Source organism: Glycine soja, chromosome 1, assembly GCF_004193775.1.
Source record: "Glycine soja cultivar W05 chromosome 1, ASM419377v2, whole genome shotgun sequence".
NCBI lineage: Eukaryota > Viridiplantae > Streptophyta > Magnoliopsida > Fabales > Fabaceae > Glycine > Glycine soja.
The window spans coordinates 25,851,049-25,875,355 of record NC_041002.1 but is presented as its reverse complement, the minus strand read 5'-3'; the positions used below and the strand labels follow the sequence as shown (position 1 = coordinate 25,875,355).

General features: G+C 34.1%; 1 long non-coding RNA gene across 1 annotated transcript; it reads left to right on the top strand.

Annotated features, from left to right (window-relative positions):
- The first annotated feature begins 11,831 nt into the window (after positions 1-11,831).
- Positions 11,832-15,771, top strand: LOC114404892. The gene is made up of 3 exons (XR_003665154.1): positions 11,832-12,103; positions 14,991-15,214; positions 15,487-15,771. It is a non-coding gene; the product is annotated as an uncharacterized LOC114404892 (long non-coding RNA).
- Positions 15,772-24,307: the final 8,536 nt, after the last annotated feature.

Below are 24,307 nucleotides of genomic sequence, written 5' to 3'. Positions count from 1 at the left end.
TGAATGGGTATGTGACCCAAATGTTGATATTAACCTTACCCTTAAAATCTATGCTAAATTGTCTTTGATTTGGTATCTAGGAATCTGCATTTGGACCAGCAAACTTGAATGCGAGAGACCTCTGAACAATGCAGAGAGGATTCGACAGAGAGATAATGATAAGTGAAGGGAGTTTATTTTGGTTTATTGCTTTGATAGGGTAGTTGGGGTTAGGGAACCCAACTATATTGATATATGCCTATCCCTGTTGCGTGTTGGTTTTCAAGAAAAATTATGTTTTTGACTAATGGGATGCGCTTTATTTGTTATTGAAGATTGAAATTGTGAATGATATTAATGATATTGTTGTTGTATAAGACTTATGTTATCTGAGGCCCGAGGAGTGTGAATCCCGGGCATAAAATTTATATGTATATATACGTGGAATGCAATTACTGATGACGTTGATAATAATGATATGAGATGATGTTGATGTTTATGATAATGATAATGATGATATAAGATGATGTTGATGTTTATGATAATGTTGATGTGAGATGATATTGATATTGATGGTGAGATTGAGATGAGATGATTTTGATGTTGAGAATATCATTGAGATGAGATGATGTTGATGTTGATGATGATATTGAGATGAGATGATGTTAATGACATTGTGATGATGTATGTTGTGTATGTACATGAGGGGTGCAGTGACCAAGTTGGATGCCCCTAGTGGGGGAAATAGAGTGGTTAAAGAGGTTTAAGCATCTCTGGTGGGAGATGATTTAGAATCTTTAATTATCCATGGTCAGTACATTGATGGTGCCCATGTTTTATACTTCATACTGCATGAAATAGTATAAACTTTGTCAGTAAGTACTTGTAGTTTTTCATGAGGGAAAATACTTGTACTTGGGGGCATATCACTCGGTTTGGAACTCCTTTGTGACTCAGGCTAATCACCATGGTGGGGGAGTTGCATGTGCACGATAGGATGACCTCGACACTTGCTGCCTAGTTTTTCTGAGTGTGAGTGTCGCGTGGACACACTCAGGCTATTTCCTGACGAATGGTGTTAGTCGTCTTATACGACTAACTTTTGTATAGAAAACATTTTCTAAAACTTGTATAGTTCCCCAATTTATAGTTATTTAGTAGGAATTTGTATATAAATCTTGTTTTATTTGAATAATTGTCTTTAGAGTATCTTCCATGTGATTTAATGATAAAATTTGTACAATTTCAGGTCAAAAGAGGCTAAAATCTTGAAGTGCTAAAAGGAGCAGTCGCGCTAAGTGAACCTTGTGGGCTCAGCGCGTATCCACTGCTAAGCGCAGCTTCAGCGCGCTTAGTGTGACAAGGGAATCTGTAAGAGCACAAGAATCAAGGTCGTGCGCTAAGCGCGAGATTAACTCGCTAAGCGAGATGTTTCTCTCTTGCCAGGCTCAGGGCACGACTGGCGCCAAGCCCAAATCCACTTACTCGTGCTAAGCGCGAGGGTGGCACTAAGCGTGATATCATGATTTCAAAGCCTATTTAAGCCTAAACTGTCAGAATTAGGGTAGAGACAACACAACAGAGGATTTTGAGAGACCTGAGCTGCATATTTTTGCAGAGACTTCGAGAATAATGCTCTGGAGGCAGCAAAGAGGAGCAGATGTGCAGAAAAGCCTAGGGTTCTATATTTTTAGAGAGATTAGTGAGTGTTAGAGTGATTGTGAGGTGCTAAGAAGAGGAGGAGGGATCCCCCTTCTTGTGTAAGCAACAGTTTTTCTGTACTGTCTATCTCATTTGTGTTAGGGTTTCTATGTATGGCTGGCTAAAAACCCTAGTTGGGATTTCTAATGAACAGTTGATATAATTATCTTTAATATCTAATTAATTGTGTTTTGTGTGTTTAATGCTTAATTACTGCATGCTCTTGGCCTGATCACCCACTTGTGTGTACTGTTAGGTGACTTTAGCATTGGGAAATGTAATGTTGCTTTAGAACTTGATAGAAGTAGGACTAAATAAATACATTACCAGGGATGGATTGTGGGGTTTTGGTTTTTTGAATATGTTGTGATGATAATGCTGTTTAAGTTAAGCCTAGTCTTACAAGAGGGATCTGCGGACGAAGCTTAGGTTAAATTAGTCTAAACTTACAAGGGATCGAGGTTTAGTACTTTAGGCTACAAAATAGAACACAAGAACATGATTAATTAGAGAAATATCCTCATATGCATCAACTTGTTTGTTAGAAAGACCCAATGCTTTTTACCTATTGCTGTCAACTTTTACTTGCATTTACTGTTTTTACCATAGAAGTAGTTTATTTATGTTTTTAACCATCAATTATCAATGTTTGTTCCAACAATGCCTTACTTCTGAATAAAACTCTGTCTAATAAGCAAGTTCCCTGAGTTCGATACTCGGATCATTCCGTTTTAATTTTAAATACTTGACGACCCGGTGCGCTTTCCGGTATTTCATTTCCCTTGAATATATTTGTTAAAAATTGGAGAAAAAGGAACCATATAGGAAAATGAACAAATGGTACCACATTACATTTGAGAGTTGAGGTTAGGTGCATGCGTCATACTGAGCATGATTGATTGAAATTGTGGAAAAATTGATGACTAGTTGTTAAGTGTATGTTGGATTGATGGATATTTGCGTATGATTAGGGTATTTGTTATTGTTTTCTTGATAATCATGGTCATTTGATGTTTGTTGATTTCTTTTATAATAAACCCATCCTTGCAATTTTGTACCGTGTGGTTGGTACCTGTGATGATCGCGAACCTTCATTCGTGGGAGTAGATGAACAACAGTAGATGACATGGAGGGAGATTCTTTTTGTGGGAGCTTCCAAGCCGACGTGATGATGTTGAGATTATTTTGGGAGAGAGGTGTGTTTTGTTATCAACTCCTCCTTAGTGATTTCATAATTCTTTTTGATTTGGGCTTGTAAATCCCGGATTTAGATACATGCAAAAATTTAATTATTTTCTATCATGTGAATGGTGCATAATGGTTTAAGATATATGTGTGTGTGTGTGTGTGTGTGTGTGTGTGTGTGTGTGTGTGTGTGTGTGTGTGTGTGTTTATTTAAGTGTTTGTGCATTGTTTGGTGAATGTATATTGCAAAAAATTTACTCTCATTTTCATAATCAAATTAATGGAGATTTCATTTAAAAATTGAAATAACGTGTTTTAGGGTTAGTTGTGAATGTATGTATACATGATTTTGATGATGCCAAAGATAAGTGCTTCTCAAGTTTGATCCAAGTCAATAATTCAGAAATTCAGAAAATAACTCCCAAGAGTCACAACTCTTTAGAAAATAACTCCTAAGAGTCACATCTGTTCAAGAGATTTTTTAATGGTCATCAAAGACATATAAATACGTGACTTGGGACACAAAATGTATGAGAGAGATATTTCAAGAGAACTTCATTGCCAAATGCTCTATCAAAAGAAACTCTTGGACAAACACTTGCAAATCCATTAAGAGTTTCTCCATGGACTTCAATTGTAATATCTTTCTCTTCAAGAGAGAATTCTTCTTTCTTTCTTCTCATTCAAAGAGATTGATTAAGGGACTGATGGTCTCTTAAGTTGTAAGGATTCTTGAACACAAGGGATGAGTTGTCCTTGTGTGGTTCAAACTTTGTAAACGAATTTTTACAAAGGGAGTGGAAAATCTCAAGTGGTTGCTTGAGTACTGGACGTAGGCACAAACTTTGCCGAACCAGTATAAAACTGTGTTTGCATTCTTTCTTCCCTTATCTCATTTATTTTGTTGTAATCAATTTTGTCTTGCATGTTTAAAGAACATTATTAAATTGATTGTTGCTTCTTCTGCATTCTAAGCATATCCCTCTTAAGTTATTGAGGCCGCTAGTCCAACATTAGTGATATCGTAGCAACGAGACGGATCGTTACAATCATACCTCCTCGACACTTGCTACCAATAAATAGGGAACAAGGGCTTCTTGTTGACATCATGAAAATGATTATCACCCAAGTCGGGAAGGATGACGACCTTGAAAAAACCAATTTAATTTTTTCTGTATGATGTAGTAAACGGTCTGAAAAATGATCTTTCATTGTGACGAGTAAGAGAAAACCACCTAGCCTTATTTGATGGCCTAGTCCTAAAAAGATAGAGGAACATTTCGATTTTTGGCTCTAACCGAAAAAATTGGCATAAAGCTCGAAATGCTTGGATTGCCGCCCACCCATTTGGATAAAGCTGAGAAGGTACTACATTGAGTAGGTAGAGAACACTCATGGTAAAGTCATCAAATGGGATTTCAACATGAAGATTACAAAAAATGTAGTCATACGCGTCGAAGAAGTCCCTCAATGACATTATTTCTACAATGGGTTCATCATTCGGTCCTGGAGGATGCGATTTCGGTCTCTCCTTTCCAAGAAAGACCCAATTTGGTTTCTCGTTAGCATTATTGGAAAACAACTTAGATGGATGGGGTTAAATTCCTCATCCATAGAGGAATATACATCCACACAATTTATAAAATGAAGAAGTCTTAATTTGTCACTATACCTAGAATAAAAAGTACCCAGCTTGTCGTCAACCTACAATAATTGGGTAGGGTAATCGGTAGATGCTCCTTTCTTTTTGTCTAAACACAACGCTGAAGTATTTTAATGTTATCCCCATTATCGATGCAAGAAGCTTCGATATTTACCTTTTGGCTGGACCCATCAAATTCAGTAAGTACCACATGAACAATTAGTTGTAGAGAACTGTTCTCTTTGGAAGAAGAAACCGAACTCCCAGACGAGCAACTACTGGAATCCAAGCTTGAATCGAAAGATATCGACCCCTCTTCGTATCCATACTCCCTAAGTTGCAGAAGTCGAACACCTCACCCCTTGGAATCCCCAGAGATATCAGCCTCAAAAGCCAAACTCATAATGCAAAGCAGAAATGTACCTTAAAAAGAAGAGTACTCGACACAGAGAAAAATTGAGAACCGAAATAAAGATTAAATTATGAAGGGCGAACCCTCATTTTATAGGAGGGCTTATAATGGTGGACAAGGCCCAAAAACCTTTCCAACTGTTAGATCTAAGCCATACTAAGCGACACCTTGCTATGCACAACAAAACAATCACTTTTTATGGTAGAATTCAAAATGACTCTTAGACACAAAACATTTGAGCTCCCAAAACCCATCATTAAAGCCTTTCATGATCACTTCGTTCCAAGAGGCTAGGGGGGCTTGTATACCGAATAAGTAATTGGCCTAGTCGAATACCCAAAAATACCCCTAGTAAAACCTTTAGGCTAGGTCGAATACCTAAGTACTACTCATATTCCCCAAATCATTCCTCAATAGTACTTGGGTACGCAACATGATTGAATACCTGAGTACTTGGAATTCCATGACACTAGGAATTCCCTAAACCATAACTCACTAATGCTCAGGTATTTGGCATTATCGAATACTTGAGTACATGGAATTCCATGAAACCAGGAATTCCTTAAGCCTTTCCTCATCAGTGTTCGAGTATTTAGCATGAACAAATACCTGAGTGTTGATGGATTGACAAGTGCACCAATGCGTCCCAAGTAGTAAAGTTAAAACGAAAGTTCAAGTGTCGAATCCACTGTGACTTTGTCTGTACTTAGGTAGATGAATATTTTATTAATAAAAGAAGTTAAAGAAAATTGATTTGAAAAGATTATGAGAAAAAAGTAAATTAAATTGTTGAAAATTAAATCAAACAAAGGAAAGAATTAAACATGAATTAATTAAGGACAGAAAAGATGAGAAAATCTAATATTATTGTAGAAGGAAATTCAAAAGATGAGAATGTTGGGAACTTAGCTTACCAGAGCCACTCCTTGATGTAATGTTAATGATTTTTTTCTATTTATAATTATTCCAATTTACGCATGCATCTACTAATATACTCTAACTTTGGTGCTCCGCATGAAAGAGCCTAATTTATCTATTTCTCTCCTAAATCCCTTTGCAGAGCTAAAATTGTAAAGTGCATTAAGAATAGAGATGTATAACAGGCTAAACAAATATCAACCTATCCCCAACGATGACTTTATTTAGATACATTTTCCCAATTCTATTAGAAAATAATGTTTCCTAATGCTACCCCTAAAACTTACCATATAAATGGGTGATCAAGCCATAAGCAATACTATTAAGCACAGGAAAAGATAATACAAATGTAACATTAATAAATAGATAAGAAAAGAAATTACATCAAGAGTAGTTGGATGTCAAGTTCCCAGCAAAGGGGGTTTAGCCTCTCATTGTCATGAAGACTTTATAATTACAAGAGGGAAATATTTAGTAAAAGGGGAAAAGATAAGAAATGGAATGGAGGGAAGAAATGACTTCCAATGCTTGCTTCTCCTTCTTCTAATCTTTGCCTTTTATAAGGAATTGCATTCTCTTGAAATTTTTTTGTCTTTTCCTTATTTTCTCTTATTCTTTTATAGGTGCAGATTAGTGGGCTTCTAAGTTAGTCTGATTTCCTTAATTAGCCATTCTTTTCTTAATTAGTCTGCTTTCCTTCATTAGTCTCCTCTCCTTAATTAGTTCCGCTTTCCTTAATTAGCATCCTTTCCTTAATTAGTCTTCTTTCCTTAATTAATCTGCTTTCCTTAATTAATATTCTTTCCTTAATTTGCCCTACTTTCCTGAATTATCCTGTTTTTTTGGGCTTTATTTTACTCACTAAGCATAATAAATTCATCGCTTTTAATATTTTCTGCACAAATACTTAAATGATGTTAATTTAACAATTATTTACTCCAAAAGGAAAAATTATGAGAGAAAAATTACAAATTCTTATATAATTTAACCCAAAATATACTCATAATTAGCAGTTATCAAACTCAATTAATCAATTAATCAAAATCATGGGTTAAACACAAAGACATCAAGAGCACTCAAGTTTATCAATCAATTCTCATCAGGACATCAATTGGTACATAGAACACAATAATATTGCATTCATAATCATAAAGAAAAATTATAATTCAATAAACATCCTAAAATAAACCCAAATTTAGTTCTCTAAGGATCCCTACACATGTTCTCACTAACCCCCAATTGTGAATAACTCATCCCTTACCTCTGAGCGGACTCACATGTCTTCCGACAACGATAGCGGCATCTCTAGCGTTTTCCTGAGATTCCTCTAGTTTTTCCTCCGACTTCTCCGATAGAATTCTCGAACGTCAGAGAGACGGAGAAGAGATTGAAGCCTCCACTTGGACTGTCTTCATGCGATTCCTTTTTCTCCCTCCAAGAATATTATCTCAAAAATCCCAACGGTGAAAGTGTGCGCAATTGAATTTCTAACAACATATCCAAATTTCATGAAAATCCAATGGTTAACGAAACCGGGATCGTAGTTTTACCGAGATAGTTTTGGGTTTCTGCGGGAAAATAAAAGACTACAATGCGGAGGGTTTTCCTCTAAGCTCAGACATGAGTTTTCAATTACCAACGGTGAGAATGCTCGAAAATGGGTTTTGAACGTGATACTCAAATTTTACGACGATCCAACGGTGACTCAGTCCAAGATCATCATTTTTCTGAGACAGGTTTTGTGGGCTGCGGGAAAAAGAAAGGGTTTTGGAGAGGAGAAGAGAGAAAATGAAAATGAGGAAAAAAAAATGCATCGTTAGTCTAAAACTGACCTAACATCACTATTTATACCTAGGGTACATACAACTTATTATTACTCTATTTATTTATTTTTAATATTTTATAAAAAGAAACTCTATTTTATTCCCTATCAAATGAATAAATCAAATATCTTTTTTTTTTCTTCAAACCATTATTTTTCATTATTTATTTCTTTATAAAAACATGATCATTTTCTTTTAAAACTTTATTTATTTATAAATAACAATTATTTTTAAATTAGTTTATGAAAAATGGGATGTTACATGGCATGTATGTCACATAGAACACATCTTCCTTGCATTTTCGCTTCTTAGCTAAAGACTCCATGAAACTCATGTATCCCAAAAATGCCTTCCATACCATTGCAAGAGAAGCATTGGTGTTCAAGGAGAGAATGACACTTAAAGATTTATCACATTCTACATGCCTTTCTTCCTTGCCAATCAGTTGATGAGGAGGGGTATTGACTTGGAGAATGCTTTCTTGTTGAATTTTTACTTGTGAGCACTTCTCCCACTGTTGTAGTGTTCTCTCCTCACCTTTTTCTTCTTTTCTTCATCTCTTTCTCTTGAATCATGCTCTTCTACAAGACTCTCCTCATAAGCTTTAAACTCTTCAAAGTTTTCTTCTCTTGTGACTAAAAAGGGTAATTCAGCCACTTCTTTTGCTAGCTTACCAACTTAAATCTCTAGATTTTGAATTGCGTTTTGATTGGCTTTGAAGTTAGCTTCATATGTTTCCATGAATTGCATCAACACATTCTCAAATTAGAAAGTCTTTCTTCTTCATATTGATTGTAAGGGTGTAACTCTTGCTCCCACCAAGAATTCTCCATGGAATAGAGATGACAACTATCATTGAAATGTTCTCCTCCACAAAAATCACAATTTACCGATTGTGGGTGACTGACCCCTAATTGAATGATTTCAGCAGAAAATTTCTTTAATTGGTTACTAAGAATCCTTTAATGTCTGAGCATATCACTCAAAATATCTTCCATGGATCAAGTTCTTCCAAGGTTTCACCCTGCAAGCATAGACTCACAAAGAAAAGATACTCTTTTTTTATCATTTAAATTTGAAAAATTAAGGCAGATAACAATTAAAAATAGAATATCCAAAATACCAAATACAAAGAACAAAGTCCCCGGCAACGACGCCAAAAACTTGTTGATGGATTGGCAAGTGCACAAATGCGTCCCAAGTAGTAAAGTTAAAACGGAAGTTTGAGTATCGAATCCACAGGGACTTTGTTGGTACTTTGGTAGATGAATATTTTATTAATAAAAGAAGTTAAAGAAAATTGATTTGAAAAGGTTATGAGAAAAATAGTAAATTAAATTGTTGAAAATTAAATCAAACAAGAAAAAGAATTAAACATGAGTTAATTAAGGACAAAAAAGATGAGAAAATTCAATATTATTGTAGAAGGAAATTCAGAAGATGAGAATGGTGGGAACTTAGCCTATCAGAGCTACTCCTTGATATAATGTTAATGATTTTTCTCTATTTATAATTAGTCTAATTTACACCTGCATCTAATAATATACTCTAACTTTGGTCCCCCGCATGAAAAATCCTAATTTATCTATTTTCTCTCCCAAATCCCTTTGCAGAGCTAAAATAGTAAATTGCATTAAGAATAAAGATGTATAATAGGCTAAACAAATATTAACCTATCCCTAGCGATGACTTTATTTAGATACATTTTCCCAATTCCATTAGAAAATAATGTTTTCCAACACTACCCCAAAAACTTACCATTCAAATGGACGATCAAGCCACAAGCAATAATATTAAGCACAAAAAATGATAATGCAAATGTAATATTCATAAGTAGATAGGAAGAGAAATTACTTCAAGAGTATTTGGCTGCCAAGTTCCCATCAAAGGGGGTTTAGCCTCTCATTGTCATGGAGACTTTATAGTTGTAAGAGAGAACTATTTAGTAAAGGGGGAAAAGATAAGAAATGGAATGGAGGGAAGGAATGACTTCCAATGCTTGTTTCTCCTTCTTCCAGGCTTTGCCTTCTATAAGAAATTGCATTCTCTTGAAATTTTTGTGTGTCTTTTCCTTATTCTCTCTTATTCTTTTATAGGTGCAGATTAGCAGGCTTATGAATTAGTTTGATTTCCTTAATTAATCCTGCTTTCCTTCATTACTCTCCTTTCCTTAATTAACATGCTTTCCTTTATTAGCCTTCTTTCATTGATTAACATGCTTTCCTTAATTAGCCATGCTTTCTTGAATTATCCTGCTTTTTTGGGCTTTATTTTACTCACTAAGCATCATTAATTAATTACTTTTAATATTCTCTGCACAAAAACTTAAATGATGTTAATTTAATAATTATTTGCTCAAAAAGGAAAAATTATGAGAGAAAAATTACAAACTCCTATATAATTTAACCCCAAAATATACTCATAATTTGCAGTTATCACTGAGCAATCGAAATTCCTTGACACTAGGAATTCCCCAAGTTTTTCCTCACTAGTGTTTGGGTACTCAGCATGACCAAATACCTGAACACTAGGAATTTCATAACAATGCTAGTTCCCTAAACCATTCCTCATCAGTGTTCAAGTATTCAACATGTCTGAATACCCAAACATTTGGAGTTCCTTGATACTACAAATTCCCCAAGTTATTCCCTACTAGTGTTCAGGTATTCAGCCATGCGGAGTACCCTAAACACTCCTTTACCTCATTGATCAGAACACCCTTCATAACAAGTAATCGTGTACTCGGCATGGCCGAATACTTGGATACCTTTGCCTCACCCTTTATTGTCTACTTAAAGGTAAAACCATCTTGGTTAAAACTTAACAACAATCATTAGGGAAGAGTTCGACTCCTTAATGATACTTAGAGAAACATTACCTAGAAAAGTAACAATGGGAAAGGGCCCATAAGTCCAAGGTTCACTAAGGTATGTATAAATAGCTACATGAATATCGAGGTAAGACACTGTTGATTATTATTTATTATCCTCGTTTATTGCCCTTGACCAATACCTTACTTAGGCGTTGGAGTGCCTTTTGCAGTTATTCCGTCGTCCAGATTGCTGAGTATTATATTATGAAGGAAGAAACCTTTCCAGACGACGCAAGAAAAAATGAAAGTTACATGTCTATCCCCATGTAGGTACAATCATAATAATGTTGTGAGTGATTTCTCGCTCTTAAAATATGATGTAAGAAAACAAAAATAATGATCATACATTTCTTTTACATTTTTTTCCATGAATGTTTTATATATAAAAAATAATAAATTAAAATATATACTCAATCAATAAATAATATTTAAAAAATTATAGATTTATAAATGTTGACTTGGTTTAAAATTAAAGTTATGCTACTTAGATTATAGAACATTGTTAAACTTAATTAGTTTTGTATAAAATTGAGAAAAAAATAATATTGGACAATTTGATTTCAAAAAATGTTGTGTATCATTATATTTATAAGTATTAAAAGTAGACAAAAGGCATTATAGAATATCTTTCATAAACAAAACCTTTAGTTCTAATAGATAGTTGTATTCAACACTTCAATGCTCCTGGTCTTCACCATAGTGCCCTTCATCATTTATTTTTATTTCTAATTACAACAAAGGGGTTGAATGAAATAAATAATCTATTTTTATAATTTCAATTTATAGTGTCATTCAATCACAAACTATCACCATGTAAGGTAAATTTGTTGAGTTTTTGTAACAAAATATCTTAAAAGTCACACAAATGATTTTTGATTGAATAATAGTGTAAATTTATTTTACACTATCAATGTGTGATCATCAAACTCTAAAAACTTTAACTAATCATAAATCATGACAATTATGATTAAATGATAGTATATTTTTTTTCTCACTATTAATGCATAAATTATTAAAATGTATAAGTCTTTAAAATAATATGTAAATCACTAGTTATCAAAGTTTTTTGGTCAATATAATTTAAACTTTAATAGACAATAAAAATATAAACTAGTATAATATTTGAAAAAAGATAAAAAAAACACCTGATAAGTGTTATACTCCCATTAGCCACCCACTTAGTTGGCTTTAAATATATCATTTTATTATTTAAATTAATTAATAATAATAAATAAAAATAGAAGAAAAAATTGAAATTAAAAATAGGAATGCAAAGAGGGAGGGAAAGGAAAAGGACGCTATGCTTGTACGCAAATTGAAGACCTAGTTTGGATAGCCATGCTTCTTCTCTACTTCTTTTGCTCATTGTTTCTTCTTCACACTCGTCGCAGGTGGTCTAGCCATCGGCTCTAGAGGGAGTTTGTGTAATTTCTCTGTTTCTCCTTCTCATTCGTCAAACACAACACCTCATTGCTCCATCTATTTCTGCTGTTGCTCCCTCTGTTACTTTGGTCGTGACCCGTCGTCATCCACCACGACCCGCTTTTGTTGTGTCTGGGGCATCTGCTTCGGTGCGATATGGTTTGCTTTCTATAGGATAAAGATAAAACCTTGAAAATGTTCACACTACAACTTATATATATATATATATATATATATATATATATATATATATATATATATATATATATATAATAAAAATGTTGGTGTTATTAAGAACTAACAGAGATTTATAATACTTATCTCATTTACGGATTCGTATCTAATTCCTTCCCCATGTTTATGAGTTGTATAATCTTCTATTAAGAGTGATTTGTGTGTTCAAGTTTAACTTTAACGCTGTTAAGTTATTGAAGTCTAATACTACCATGTTACTATGATTAGTTAACTCAGGTTCAAATATAAAAAATTTCAATTGATTTTTCTTGTGACATTAATATGCTTGTGATACTGACATAGTGACATGGGCAAATTATGTTTACTTTGGTAAAAAAAATTATACATAATTGGGTGTTCACAAACATGATGGTATATGTTTTAAGAGTTTTCTATGTATAGGAAAGAAAATATTGCTATTAAATAATAGAGACAAGATAATAGGGTGGTAGTCTATTGTAACTCTAATGATAGGAAAATATGAAAAATGTCTGAACAATATGACTTTTCTTTTTTGTCCTGTCCTAACATTCATTGCTCTTAAGCTACTATATTTTGTTTTTTGTTGAGTGAGGTAACACACTACAATAGGAAATAAATTGAACATTTTATGCAATAAATGAGTCCTATATGCAGCCTTGAATTTGCTTCATGCGCTTTTTTGCATCAAGTTGGTGTGTGCTTTGATTGAGATGACAAATTAATTGATATGGAAGAGTAACTTGTTAGTTTCCTAATAACAAGTATCATCCATTCATGCTATCTTATACCCCTTTCCAGTAATTGAAGAAACTTAAATGACTATAGTATCTTTTGATAAGTGCCAAATTTCAGTTATTTTTGGGAGTAAATTTCAGTTATTATAGGAAGGAATCCTTATATTTTTCTTATGTTTGCACTTGCGTGTCCTCCTTTTGCTTGTTTTGGTCGTCACAAAGTACACAACAGGCCACGCTTGTTGTTCTATCTCACTCACCTTACCTCACCACTTTTTCACTCCCTCGTTGTAATTAGGAAGCACGCACGCACACATACACACTCTTCAGCATAAGAGAGTCATCTCCAACCACACATCACACAACATGACAACACACCACCATTACAAAACCGCAAGCCACCATGGATTATCTTAAAACCTAAAAAGCTCATGTACACTTCTGGAATCACATTTTCACAGACCAAAAAAAGTTTCTTTGTCTTCTAATAAGTCAAATATAATGTATGCATTCCTTTCCATTCTCTTATTTTATGCAATTGATCTTCTAATTGGTTATGGAAAAGAAAATTATGGCTAAACAAGGTGTCTTACTTAAAAAGTCTCAATAATTTTGACATTTGAAACTTTTGGAAATCCTATGAGTATTTACGTATGTTAGTCATCTTTCACATCATGTGTTTAAAATGTTTGGATAGTCATATTTTGCAGTTATTATTATATTCTCATTGTATTTTGTGTGGCTTATACCTGTTTCCTCTGTCAGAACATAGGTTGTCTAACAGAAGAGTCTATGCAACCTTCTTGTTTATGGAGCTTCTAGAAACTCCAACAAAATGAAAAATTGTGTTCTTCTAGTAAGTTTTCCAAATCAACAAAACCTTAGTCCTTATACTCTCAGGTCACTCTTTCTATCGTGAAATGAAAAGAATAAATAAAATCATTAATACCAAAATCATAAGAACGCAAGCAATGGGGACAAGAAAACATATTCAGAGCTGCCCTTAATTAGTCCATCCCAATAAAACAAGCATAATATAATGTCAGTTGGGAAAATACATAAAACACAACATTATACCATAGAGCTTGAGCAAAGCAGTAAATCAACAAAAACAGAGCACACATGGAAGCCGAGTAGAACTAGAACACGTACAAAACTTGGTTATATTTGAAACTTTAAACACAGAATAGAAAAGGTTTGATCCTGCATTTGGGGTTCAAGAGTCATGACCTGGATTTCAATACAACAATTTGCGCCTTCTAGAATCATTACCATGATTTGTTGGGTCACAATATGCATAAAATGCTTTGATTGTGTTACTGGTTTCGTGAGCAAACTGTTGAAATCTTTGATTGGATTGCATGTTGTGGCACAAGTGTTGAGGGTTTCATTGTGTTTTGTGTTTTCCTTGAAGTGGAAATGGTGGGTGGAAGGAGGCAACTAAAACACGGTTGTTTTCGGAAATTGGGTGCAGAATAGAGTTTAATTATCATAAGTCATAGCTTACTGGTTGACTTGGTGTTTAACTTGCATTTCTGTTCTGTGCATGTTTGAGTGAGTTTCAATGAGTCCACTGTTTCTACCAAGAAACAAGTTTGAGAGTGAGTGAACTCGATTTGCCTAACTAAAATTTCAAACTTGTACTACAAGTTCACTTGCTAGTTTGACAACCATCATCAAAAAGATATGAATTATTATTCATTTGCAATATGATTAGCTTTGGTACTTTCAAGTTTCAACCAAACTTGTTTTCTTTGCAGTGGCTTCAGTGTTTAAATTCTGATATGACAAATCATGTTGACATAATGATATGATATATGTTAACATCTTTCCTGCATTACACTTGATAAATTGACACTATTCTTAATGGTTTCTGTTCTTAATCATCAATAAAATTCCTTCTATGTTTTTGTGCCAGCCTTGTTGTACATGCATCTTGGCCAGAATTTTGGATCTAGACGCCCATATACTAATGTAGTAGATTGTAATTCATTGAGTTTATGCTTTCAGCATGTGTTTTCCAAGACAAACTTAGTAATGTTTATATTGGTTTCTATCATTGGGTAACTTCTCTTTACTTTTACAGGAATTGGAGTTCTAATTTGTTGGTGGGTATAACTCTTTAAGAAAGTCTACTTTTAGGTGGGACACTAGAAGTTCCAAAGAGATATATGAAAAAGGCTTTATGCCAAGAAGTGCAAAGGAAGAGTATTAATGACGAGGAATATTTAAATTTGAGGAGGCATACATTGCAATTGAGGAAAAGAGGAACTACTGGCAGGAGAACAAGCTTTACAAGTTCAACTATGAGTAAGTTGTTAATGCGATATGAATATATTCAACGAGGGTACTGACAGTATGAATTGGTTGTCCCGTGGTTAATGTGAATACCACGATGACAAGATCATTAACAAGTCATTATAGACTTGCTTATCTTCAAGAGGTCGACTACCCCGAAGGGATCGTAAAAGAATATATATTAAGACAACTCTGTTATATGTCAGATATGTAATGTTTAAATATCATTTTAGATGTACATATTTATAGAATAATAACTGTATGTTTTGTTTGTATTTGTGCAGGGAAATATGAAGGGTCTCCAGAGGCCAGTAATGGATTAAGCCAACTAAAAAATACTTCAAGTTTGATGATGGGGAAGAGAAATAGTAAAGGCAACAAAGATTGTGTCCTTAATGAAAAATATTTTCTATAAAGAAAAGCTTTAACTTTAAAATTTCAGCCTTTTGGGAAAACCGAAAACGATTAACATGAGTTAACTAATGTTAACAAAATGGATATTGTTAGAAAATTACAGTCATCTTAGTCAATTTCAAGGACTTCCTACCAAACTTTGAAAAAAAAAATTCAATAAGTACTCTATATGATTTAAGTTTTTACTGATGCATACCAGTATGTTAATCAATATGAACTACAACGACAATACACGTGTCTTGGCCATTCCTTAAATCATTAATTATACCTAATTTTATTATAAAAAAACTAATAAAACTAAAATCTTTATTAGTTAATAGTGTACTATAAAAATAAGCTACATTATATGGTTAATTCTCCTTTTTTTAGTTATAAATATTTGTAAATGTGGGCTTAACGTGCAAGTACTGGCTTCATTGTTTAAGAATTCCTTACTATCTACTAAGCTATATTATTATTATTATTATTATTATTATTATTATTATTATTATTATGACAATGTCTATAACTGACAAATATATAAAATGTTAGACGAAACAGAAGTAAAAAAATGTAGGTGCTAGAAGAATCTTAATTATAAAAACTGTAGATCTACGCAAATTGAAATACTTCCATTTGAACAACATGGTGGCTTGAAAGTTGGAATTGAAAATGGTATCCGATAACCTAAATGAATGAAAGAATGTGATTTGAAGGTTTCAAGATATCTGATTAAAAAAAGCTTTAAGATAAAACTAAGCACACAAAAATACTACAAATAATTTATATAGTATCAACTTTTAGATAATAATCAGTATAATATTATTCCTACACAGCACAAATATTTCAGGATGTCCACAAAAACCAATGGTGTGGGAATGTGATGAGCAAAGTAAACCACCTGTAAAACTAATGAATTTACAAATCACAACTACTAGCTTCTGAAAATTAATGAACAAAAACCCTTGCCACTAACAAAACTCAAAATACTCCAAAAAAATATGTTAAAAAAACAACTAGCTAATAGTATATTGAATATGCATTATCCAAACAAAACAAAATCATTTCTCTCATATGCTAGTAGTACAATCATCATCATCATTTAACAACAAAATAAGTAAAATTCCATTTCAACTTGCTCTATGTCTTTGATCATACCTTGCAACAAATTCTTTGATTGAGGAATTGCAAATCTTTCACCATCTTTACCCCGAGTAATAAAAAATTCCATAGTTAAAAGTAATTAAAGTGAATATTATATAATCACATTAGTAACATACAAAGAGTGCTTCTCTCCCTGTGATAGAATCATAATTGTTGGTGGCATTAAAACAAATTTGATATTTACCGTCCATAGAATCACCTATATGTAGCTTGTAATATCACTAATATGTAATCAACTAGCCTCTGATGTGAATACTTTCACACATATAGAGAAAGAGATGAACGATGAAAAAAGATGAAAGTATGAGGAATGAAAAATGATGAAAAGAGATGAAAGAGGGTGGAAAGAGAGTGAAAAGTGAAGTTGTTTGAGTGAGATGAAAGAGAGTGTAGAAGAGATGGAAGATATAAATTAAAATTGTAGGTAACTAATAAAAGGAAAAAGTAAATAAAATAGAGATGGAGCAAATGTCCATTTTACCCCATTAAGGCACGACATAATTAGTTTTTCATTTTTAACTAATTGAACGATGTTAGTCGATTACGTAAATTGTATAATCATGTAAGTTGATCTGAGGCCACCAAAAAGCAAATTGAGAATTAATGACCGCCTAATCGACTATACTATAAGCATATATAATTGATTAGTGATAACTGTGAAATCTGAGTTAATTTGATAGTCAATTTTGGCTAATAATGATTGCAATTTCTTCACTTTACTATGATTTTTAATGAAATAATGAAGAAATTAACATCTTTGCAATTTTTGATAAGTAGAAGTCAAAAGAAGAAGATTTCAAGTGTTTTAGAAGAAAATTGATGCAAAAACGGGAAGAAAAAGCCTTGAAGAAAAGTTGAAAGAATTGGACAGCTCGCTCAGCGCACACTTCAGGCTTAGTGCGTAGAAAGCCCACAACGAAGTCCAAAGGCACGCTTAGTGCAAAGTCAACGTGAAAAGTAAGCTACCTTAGGTCTATAAAAGGAGTAGGAAGTAGAAGGAAAAGATACACCGAGTCTCAGAGCTATCCAAAGTCTAAGCCTATCCCTTAAGGGAAATCCTCCTTCATTAGCCATTCATCTCTTTCTTTCTATTAGTCATCCAGCCCTTTCTTCCATCCACATTAGCCCCTGAAGTGTAAAGCCTCTTATGACTATGAGAGGCTACACCTCCATTGTTGGGAGCCTAGCAGGCCAACACCCTTGTAATGTAACTGTTCTTATTATCTATTCAATGCAATTTCTGTTTCTATTGCTTATTTTCTGCTTTTCATCTTTATTGTATGGTCTGATCATCCATGCATCAATTTTAAGGGTTATACATTGGGAAATGATAATTTCTAAAGAACTAGGAAATGACATCTAAACAATTAATTGCTAAGGATAAAGTTACTTTGTTTTGCCTCTGCATACATCTCCATGCTTTATGCAATTTACTATTCAATCTTTGCAAAAGGATTTGGGAGAGAGAATAGATAAATTAAGTTCTTCATTGTGAGGGATTAGGGTTGAGTGTCTTAGTAGATATGGTAAAAACAGGGATTTCATAAAAATCTTTTACATTACATTATAAGTAGTTTTGGCATGTTAGGCCCCAACATTATCACATCCTGATTTCATCTTTTTTCATTTCAATTATTATTTATTTTTTATTATCTTTTTCTTTGCCTTTAAATTTTCTCATTTCTAATTCCTTATCTTTTCTTCTTCTACTTTTTCTCATTGCTTAATAATTGGACTTGCATCACTAAAGTACAACCAAAGTCCTTGTGGATTCGACACCTGGACTTCCATTTTAATCTTTACTACTTGTGATAAAACTGGTACACTTGTCAATGAGTTAAAAATTAGGTAGCCAACCTAAGACTAACTCGACAAAAGTTGAACAATGCAATGAATACATAATCGATTATGCTAACATCATAATTATGCAGGCAACCTGACAATCATGAGGGTATAGAGAGAGTCAGTTTTGCCAAGTGAAAAATTGGTCTCTTGTGTCCCTCGTGAGTAGCGCCTTTCATCCCATTTCATCTCTATTTGGGGCGAAAGTTTAAAGACATGGTCTCACCAATTTTTTTAAACATTCATCTCCCTTTCACACCCACTAAACATCCTCACCTCACCCTTTAACTTCAATTCAATTGAAGTCACTTTTAGCACAAATTCACTCCATTAAACCAAACACTACCTACGAGAAGAATACAAATTGCATGTATTAGTAAATAGCAATCACCTATACCAAAAAGGTTTTAGGATCTTGACATTAATGAAAATTTGTTATTTCTTTCTAAATGAGTATTAGTTAACTTGGTATGGGAGTTGTAACATTTCTAGCTCAACTGCAAGGAGTCCCCTAGAATAGTGTGCCACCCTCTACCCTAACATACATATAATTAAGAAAAACATATCAAAATTCAGAATTTAATTAAATCAATTTTATTCATATTACGTAAACAAATTCACTTGGGTAAAAGGGTCACATTCATTTCACTATTATCAAATAAAACTTATTAAAAACATATCTGGCTCAAAACAACGTCGTCCAAGTTTACAAAAGAACTTAAGTTAAGCAACAAAATAAAATAAAGTAAAATAAATTGTTTTGAACATCACACAATTAATACAAAAACCCATGCCTAAATGTCATATCCTATCAGAGCATTGTGTTCTAGCGTCTTCTAGCATGAGGTTCTCCATAACCATCCACCTAACCATCTGCTCTCACGAACACAAAGTTTGAGATCATCATAGAATCCAAACACAAACAACACATAGGGAGTGAGTTATCAAATTCCTAACTAATAGAGAGAAATAGGACAACATGGATATATATATATATATATATATATATATATATATATATATATATATATATATATATATATATATAAATGAAATACAACTTACTTAAACATAGTTCACGTCATTCCACCATGTATCGCGTAACATCACATCTTAACACTACATGTTTTCATACATCAATCAATCACGTACTCAAGGATCAAAACACAATATCACTCAACCAATCAATATCGATCAATACACAAACGTTATGCAACAAATATACTAAGCCACAATCTTATATGCAATGTGGTATCATGTTAGTAAAAAACCTCATCGAGTGCCCAGGAGTACATTACAAGACAGACCACACACTGGTAAGTCAGGTCATTCTCACTAGGTAAAATCATAGGGAGACCAGTCAAGATCAAGTTATTTTGCAAGAATGCTCCAACCATGTTGGATGGGCACAAGCTTAAAGGAACACTCAAACCGGGTGTATTTACCCTAATGCCTAGACTCCGAAGAGTCTGTTAGGGCCTCTCCTTCTTTATTCAAGTCCAAACCAAAAAATATTTTAGCACATAGACTCTTTCTATGAATTGTACAAAACACACGACTCCTCAATTGTTCTCAAAATAATTTTAACTCATCACACCTCAAAGTGATTCAACTCGTCGGATCCCACCGTGGATCCCATCACAATACTCGTCACGCAAAAACTCGTCACCCTTAAAGGGTCTTACAGTTGTGTGATTGTACAGTTCATAGCTCACAACTTAATGTCATCACTTTACAATTCACAATAACATGTATAATCACATTGAGGAACGCATTAATCCCATAGTTGTTCACAACACATGTCTCATCACACCTTCTCACTAACACATTATGACTTTGCATACATCAAATATATATATATATATATATATATATATATATATATATATATATATATATATATATCCATGTTGCCCTATTTCTCTCTATTAGTTAGGAATTTGATAACTCACTCCCTATGTGTTGTTTGTGTTTGGATTCTATGATGATCTCAAACTTTGTGTTCGTGAGAGCAGATGGTTAGGTGGATGGCTATGGAGAACCTCATGCTAGAAGACGCTAGAACACAATGCTCTGATAGGATATGACATTTGGGCATGCTTAAGTGTGTACTCGGGTAAACTCGTCCCTTATCTCTAAGCAAACTCAAGTGTGTACTCCGGTAGCGATAGTGGTGTCTCTAATGATTCCCTAAGATTCCTCAAGGTTTTCCTCTGGTTTCTCTGCTAGGGTTTTGACGTGATCTTTACTAGGAGCGAATCGCTTGATACAAGTTATAGAGTTTTGGATGATGCCACTTCCAGTGAAGGAAGATAAGTCAGGGTAGACGCCACAAGGATTACCTTGATAAGTCTGAGATTGGTTCAACAAGGAACCCAGAGAGAAGCTCTCATAAAATTTTATCCAATGCCAAAAGTCCTTCTATTGAGAACGAAATCCATACATATGGTGTATTATAACGAAAAAAAATTATAAATAAAAAAGAACATATTTGGCATGGGCCTTCAAATTAGTCTGGGTCTTCAACAACAATTAATAGTCTTGGTAGTGCCTCTGCCTCTAGGACTTCGTCCTTCTCCACTTGGGCCTTCGTCCTTCTCCACTTAGGCCTTCATCCTTCTCCACATGTGCCTTCATCCTTCTCCACTTAGGCCTTGTTAAGTATGCCTGCTACCAGTTGTTGAAGGGTATCCACTAACTGTTTGGTCCTACTCCTGGACATAGGTCCCTGTATTTGAGCAGTTTTAGGATTCTTATCATTCTTTCCTTCTTGGAAAGCATTTGCCCCCAAATGTCCAGGATCATCACTGGGTTCAAGTACCACTTCCTTCCTATTCTTGTTGGCTTGCTTGGCATAGCTTTCATTCTTCTTTGCAATTTGCACCTTCACTTGGTCATACAATCTTTTCACATACTCAACTTTGGCTTGTGCATCCTTATGTTGAGTCTTTTAGGGATTGCTTTTGTAAGCTAGCCTATTACGCAATGAAGCTCCTAGAAGGAGATCAACTTGATGTTCTATGCCTCTTGAAGGTGGCAGTCCATGAGGAATCTCCATGGCATAACTTTCATTCTTTGTAATTTGCACCTTCACTTGGTCATACAATCTTTTCACATACTCAACTTTGGCCTGTGCATCCTTATGCTGAGTCTCTTGGGGATTACTTTTGTAAGCTGGCCTGTTAGGCAATGAAGCTCTTGGAAGGAGATCAACTTGATGTTCTATGCCTCTTGAAGGTGGCAGTCCATGAGGAATCTCCTTGGGAAAGACATCTTTAAATTCCTACAATAAGAGTTCAACACTATGAGAAGCAGAAATAGTTAACTCATTAGAATTATCAATAGAAATTTTATTGTCTTTGCAATACAGTAGATAAAGTGGTTCATGAGCAAGTAACACTTTCCTCACTTCACTTGCCTTTGCAAAACAATTAAATTTTCTCTCATGTGTATCACTCTTCTTTTTCCTATTCCTTTGTGGTACCTCATTATTTTCTTTCTCTTGTTCTCTATTTTCTCTCATTCTAATTTGGTCATCACACACTTCTCTAGGGGATAGAGGTTTAAGAATAATTTTCTAGTCATGGTGTTGGAAAGAAATCTTGTTGGTGAAGCCATCATGCACTACTGTGGTGTCCTCTTCAATGTTGGCCCTCACTAGTGCCATCTCCATCTCCTTGTAGTACTCCTCCATAGTCAAACTTCCCTAGGACAACCATTGGAGTTTCTGTCGCATGGTTCTACTATAGCTAGTTGGAACATACCTCTTTCGCATAACCCTTCTCATCTCAGTCTATGTATCTATCTCCCACCCTTTATTTTTCTTCATCTCTCTTTGATTTTTCTTCCACCAAACAAGGGCATAGTGTGAGAATTTAGCTGCTGCTAACTTCACCTTCTGCTCTTCAGGATAATCATTGCAGGAGAATGCATGCTGAATCTTCATCTCCCAATCAAGGTAGGCGTCTGGGTCACTCCTGCCTTTGAAAGGGGGTACATTGAGTTTTAGTCACTTAATTCTGTCCTGTCCCTCTATTCGGTTTAGTCCATCATTGACCCTTCTGTTCCCACCACAAGGTCTCCCAGCATTTGGATTCATTTGGTGCTCCAGTCCTTCTATTCGTCTGTAGAGCTCTTCATTGTTACTGTTCAACAAACGTTGCATTTGTGTAGTCATCATGCCCAGTAATAAGCATTGAGATCCGTCCAGTTGATGATATTCACCACCACCGTCACCAGTTCCTACCATGACTAAGGAACAAACAATTATGCAGTAGTTTAAACAAAGATTACAGGACCTCACCACACTCTACTCACGTGTTTCTCTCTTTGATGGTAGTTCACTCGTGTTTGATGCTCTCAACATAGGCTTTTGTATGATGTTTTTTTTCACTCTTTCCTTTTACCACTCACTCCCTCTTAAGTTCCTGGATGAATTAAATTAGACATACAAGGTAATATAATAGGAAAGATAGTCTAATTATCATAGATTGAGTAACAGATTTGATTTGGATAATAAATTAGATTTGATTTGGATAACAAATTATATTTGATTTGGATAACATATTAGATTTGATTGGATAACAAATTAGATTTGATTTGGATAACAAATAGAAGAAACAAGGAAGCTACTTAATCACAGAGAAGAAGAGAACAAAATTAACGAAGATGACATGTAAACTTCAAATGGTCATAACTTTTGCTACGGTTGTCCATTTGAGGCCCACTATATATCAAAACGCTCAGAATTCATAGGAGAACCCAAACAATGGAATTCGGTCCCACGATTTTCTTGCAAGAAAGAATGCCTCTAACTGTCTCAATTTCGTGTTCAAAGATCAAACATCCACTTTCTTTCTTTTTTTTTTTCTTTTTTTTTTTTCAAAATTTCTGCAACTTCTTTTTTATAATGCTTTCTTTTCAAATTTTTCTAGGATAATTTAGGCAATTCATTCAATAGGAAAATAAGCACATAGATTCAAGAGCCCACTCAACCCCTAAATTCTTCTAGTAAGCCAAATTGTCCTCAAACATAATTTGAAACAGAGTTCAAACAATTTTTTTTACACAAATTTTGAAAGAAATAAGAAACAAGAACAAGAATGTGACAAGAACAAGAACACAACAAGATGCAAACAAGAACACAAATAACATAACAAGAACAAAACACGAACCTGGAAAAATTACAAAGAAAAAGAATTGGATATGATAGAACTTGTATCAAGAGCCGAAGCTCTGATATCAGATGATGTGATCCTTACTAGGAGTAGATCGCTTGATACAAGTTATAGAGTTTTGAATGACGCCACTTCTAGTAAAGGAAGATAAGTCAGGGTAGACGCCACAAAGATTACCTTGATAAGTCTGAGATTGGTTCCACAAGGAACCCAGAGAAAAGCTCTCATAAAATTTTATCCAATGCCAAAAGTCCTTCTATTGAGAACGAAATCCATACATATAGTGTATCTGAACGAAAAAATAGAAATAGACATGGACCTTCAAACAATTTGGGCCAAAATTATAACGAAAAAATTATAAATAAAAAAAGAACATATTTGGCATGGGCATTCAAATTAGTTTAGGCGTTCAACAACAATTAATAGTCTTGGTAGTACCTCTGCCTCTAGGCCTTCATCCTTCACCACTCGGGCCTTGTTAAGTATGTATGCTATCATTTGTTGAAGGGTATCCAGTGACTGTTTAGTC